The sequence below is a fragment of the Dendrobates tinctorius genome, unplaced genomic scaffold (assembly GCF_039654945.1).
Source record: "Dendrobates tinctorius isolate UK_male_01 unplaced genomic scaffold, ASM3965494v1 ptg000227l, whole genome shotgun sequence".
NCBI classification, from domain to species: domain Eukaryota; kingdom Metazoa; phylum Chordata; class Amphibia; order Anura; family Dendrobatidae; genus Dendrobates; species Dendrobates tinctorius.
Window position 1 is genome coordinate 1,852,501 of NW_027361894.1, and position 5,000 is coordinate 1,857,500.

The following is a 5,000-nucleotide window of genomic DNA, read 5'->3' on the forward strand; positions in this document are numbered from 1 at the left end:
AGCAAAAACCATTTTTTGGGACTTAGAAAAATTTCGAGATGTGTCAGACTTCCAGGAAGGGAGGAGTCTCAGGAGGTGTACCTAGGAGGCTTCCAGGGGCCTGGGTACACTTTTCAGAAAGTACCGTTGGGACTTAGAAAAATTTTCAGGATTTTTGGACTTAGAGCGATTTTTGGATTTTTGTGCAAAAATCAGATTTCCCCTTCTCCCACCGCTCTGGGGCGTCAATATGTTGAGGGGACCCGAGGGAGAGTGCCTCCCATGAGGGTAGAATGTGTGACTTTTGGGGGGAAAGTCGAATTATGGAGCAAAAACCATTTTTTGGGACTTAGAAAAATTTCGAGATGTGACAGACTTCCAGGAAGGGGGCGCCTCGGGAGGTGTACCTAGGAGGCTTCCAGGGGCCTGGGTACACTTTTCAGAAAGTACCGTTGGGACTTAGAAAAATTTTCAAGATTTTTGGACTTAGAGCGATTTTTGGATTTTTGTGCAAAAATCGAATTTTCCCTTCTCCCACCGCTCTGGGGCGTCAATATGAAGTGGGGACCCGAGGGAGAGTGCCTCCCATGAGGGTAGAATGTGTGACTTTTGGGGGGAAAGTCGAATTATGGAGCAAAAACCATTTTTGGGGACTTAGAAAAAATTCCGAGATGTGTCAGACTTCCAGGAAGGGGGCGCCTCGGGAGGTGTACCTAGGAGGCTTCCAGGGGCCTGGGTACACTTTTCAGAAAGTACCGTTGGGACTTAGAAAAATTTTCAAGATTTTTGGACTTAGAGCGATTTTTGGATTTTTGTGCAAAAATCGAATTTTCCCTTCTCCCACCGCTCTGGGGCGTCAATATGAAGTGGGGACCCGAGGGAGAGTGCCTCCCATGAGGGTAGAATGTGTGACTTTTGGGGGGAAAGTCGAATTATGGAGCAAAAACCATTTTTGGGGACTTAGAAAAAATTCCGAGATGTGTCAGACTTCCAGGAAGGGGGCGCCTCGGGAGGTGTACCTAGGAGGCTTCCAGGGGCCTGGGTACACTTTTCAGAAAGTACCGTTGGGACTTAGAAAAATTTTCAAGATTTTTGGACTTAGAGCGATTTTTGGATTTTTGTGCAAATATCGAATTTTCCCTTCTCCCACCGCTCTGGGGCGTCAATATGAAGTGGGGACCCGAGGGAGAGTGCCTCCCATGAGGGTAGAATGTGTGACTTTTGGGGGGAAAGTCGAATTATGGAGCAAAAACCATTTTTGGGGACTTAGAAAAAATTCCGAGATGTGTCAGACTTCCAGGAAGGGGGCGCCTCGGGAGGTGTACCTAGGAGGCTTCCAGGGGCCTGGGTACACTTTTCAGAAAGTACCGTTGGGACTTAGAAAAATTTTCAAGATTTTTGGACTTAGAGCGATTTTTGGATTTTTGTGCAAAAATCGAATTTTCCCTTCTCCCACCGCTCTGGGGCGTCAATATGAAGTGGGGACCCGAGGGAGAGTGCCTCCCATGAGGGTAGAATGTGTGACTTTTGGGGGGAAAGTCGAATTATGGAGCAAAAACCATTTTTGGGGACTTAGAAAAAATTCCGAGATGTGTCAGACTTCCAGGAAGGGGGCGCCTCGGGAGGTGTACCTAGGAGGCTTCCAGGGGCCTGGGTACACTTTTCAGAAAGTACCGTTGGGACTTAGAAAAATTTTCAAGATTTTTGGACTTAGAGCGATTTTTGGATTTTTGTGCAAAAATCGAATTTTCCCTTCTCCCACCGCTCTGGGGCGTCAATATGAAGTGGGGACCCGAGGGAGAGTGCCTCCCATGAGGGTAGAATGTGTGACTTTTGGGGGGAAAGTCGAATTATGGAGCAAAAACCATTTTTGGGGACTTAGAAAAAATTCCGAGATGTGTCAGACTTCCAGGAAGGGGGCGCCTCGGGAGGTGTACCTAGGAGGCTTCCAGGGGCCTGGGTACACTTTTCAGAAAGTACCGTTGGGACTTAGAAAAATTTTCAAGATTTTTGGACTTAGAGCGATTTTTGGATTTTTGTGCAAAAATCGAATTTCCCCTTCTCCCACCGCTCTGGGGCGTCAATATGATGTGGGGACCCGAGGGAGAGTGCCTCCCATGAGGGTAGAATGTGTGGCTTTTGGGGGGAAAGTCGAATTATGGAGCAAAAACCAGTTTTTGGGACTTAGAAAAATTTCGAGATGTGTCAGACTTCCAGGAAGGGGGGAGTCTCAGGAGGTGTACCTAGGAGGCTTCCAGGGGCCTGGGTACACTTTTCAGAAAGTACCGTTGGGACTTAGAAAAATTTTCAGGATTTTTGGACTTAGAGCGATTTTTGGATTTTTGTGCAAAAATCAGATTTCCCCTTCTCCCACCGCTCTGGGGCGTCAATATGATGTGGGGACCCGAGGGAGAGTGCCTCCCATGAGGGTAGAATGTGTGGTTTTTTGGGGGAAAGTCGAATTATGGAAGAAATTGAGTTTTGAGGACAAAAAAGTGTTTTGAGGACAAAAAAGTTTCTTGAGGACAAAAAAGTTTCTCGAGGACAAAAAAGTGTTTTGAGGACAAAAAAGTTTCTTGAGGACAAAAAAGTGTTTTGCGAACAAAAAATGGAATTTTGTGATTTTGTGTAAAAATAAGTAAATTCCCCTACTTCCACCACAGGGGGGCTTCAGTATGTTGTAGGGCCCCCAGGGAGGGTCCCCCAACTGGGTTTAAAGTTTGTGGATCCTGGGCAGAAAGTTGAATTTTGGATGAAAAACCGAATTTTGGGACTTAGAAAAATTTCGAGCTGAGCAGTGACAGACTTCCAGGCAGGGGAGCCTCTCTGGAGGTGTACCGAAAACAGTTCCAGGAGCTGAGGTCATTTTCGAACATTTTTTGTTCGCTCAAATTTTTTTTGTTTTTGAGCTCTAAAAAGCTGTTATTATCAATTGGCTCAAAAATTTCAAGTGTCATGAGCTAGTACATGTTGGAGGAATACGTTTTAGGCAAAAAATTGCAAAAAAAAAAATCCAAGTGAAAAAGAACCGGAATGGGGAATTTCTGACTGCTGTAGCAGCCGCACAGTTCCAGGAGGTCGGATACATTTCCGACTTTGTCCCGCTCATTGAAGTACATTGTCCCGCAATGCAAATACATAGTAATGCGCACCTGCGGGAGAATATAGGAGAGAGTGGGCTCTCTCTACCCCGATGTATGGCGGTTGTTCCTATGGTTCTCTGGCTCGGGTAGGCGACTTAGAAGGTGGTCCCTCTTGTCGTGGAAGTTGCAAAATACGGCCGAGACTGAACTTCCACGGCTCCAGGAGGGACTTTTGCTGGTCGTGCGTCCCAAGTGAGAGAGGCGATCCTGGGGTACCTGAGCCTGACCAGACCCTCCCTCGGTGGTCCCTGGTCTTCTGAAGGGTGATGGCATTCAGGGGGGCAAATCTGGAGTCCGTGGCCGAGTTTGGGCTCTAGAAGGCGGACGCCCCTTCTGACCATGTCCCCTCAGAGCCGGCTGGATGGTTCATGGTCCGCGGCTTTGTCTGGCGGTCTGTGCCCAAGCCGGAGAAGCTGTCCTGGGGTACGTGAGCTTTGACCAGACCCTCCCTCGGCGGTCCCTGGTTCTCTGGAGGTGATGGCTGTCAGGGGGGCAAATCTGGAGTCCTCGTGGGAAGGAGGGCTCTTGAAGGCGGACGCCCCCTCTGACTATGTCCCCTCAGAGCAGGCTGGATGGTTCATGGTCCGCGGCTTTGTCTGGCGGTCCATGCCCAAGCCGGAGAAGCTATCCTGGGTACCTGAGCTTCGACCAGACCCTCCCTCGGTGGTCCCTGGTTCTCTGGAGGCGATGGCTGTTGTCAGGGGGGGGGGGGCAAATCTGGAGTCCTCGTGGGAAGGAGGGCTCTGGAAGGCGGACGCCCCCTCTGACTATGTCCCCTCAGAGCATGCTCGATGGTTCTCAGTCCCTGGCTTTGGCTTTTTGGCCATCCTGGGGTACATTCTTGCCAAAAAAAAAAACGACTAAGTGAAAAAGAACCGGAATGAGGAATTTTCTAGGTGCCGCATCCGCCCTACAGTGACTTGAGGCCGGGTACAGTTCCGACTTCGTCCCCTTAAAGTGGGGACGTTGTCCCGCAATGCAAATACATAGGAATGCGCACCTCTGGCAGAATGTACTTGAGAGAGTGTCGTCTCTCTACCCCGATAGAAAGCAGTTGTTTCTCTGGTTCCCCGACTTGGGTAGGCGACTTGGCATGTGGTCCCTCTCGTCTGGAAGTTGCGCACTCCGGCTGAGACCGAACTTCCACAGCTCCGAGAGGGACTTTTGCCGATCGTGCATCCCAAGCGAGAGAGGCAATGCTGGGGTACCCAAGCCTGACCAGACCCTCCCTCGGCGGTCCCTGGTTCTCTGGAGGTGATGGCTTTCGGGGGGCAAATCCGGAGTCCTCGTCCGAAAGGGGGGGCTCCGGAAGGCGGACGCCCCTCTCGTCCATGTCCTCTCAGAGCGGTCTTATCCTCCGATCGATCTGGCACGGCGCTCCCGGGTGGGGAGGTGGTGCTGCTCGCTCGACCCGGGCTTTGGAGCTCGCGTCGGTTTACGGTGAGCGGTGTCCTTCCTCCTGTACCCCCGGGCTTCCACCACCTATCTTTGGGCGCGCACGCCGGCCGTCACCTCCCGTTCGAGGACGGAGGCGGCCGAGCTGTGGGAAGTTTGAATCGCACCGAACGATGAACAGTGGTCTGACGACCCACGCGGGCGAACGGCGGGGCGCCCACCCACCCCGGCGTGGGGGCCAGCCGTCCGAATCGCTCCCCGCGTGGGGAAGCACAGTGTTAGCAAGGGCGGCCCTTTTCGAAGTTCCAGATGCGCAGCCCTGCCCGCGGAGGTCCGTGCCACGCATCGCCCGAAGGGCGGCCTCCGCGGCGGGCACCAGCGAGAGCGGCGGCGGTGGGTGGCGTTTCCACGCCGCTGCCGAGCTCCGCGCCACTAGTCTTTCCCGAGCCCCTACGTTAGTGGGGGGGATGACAGAGCTGTGGA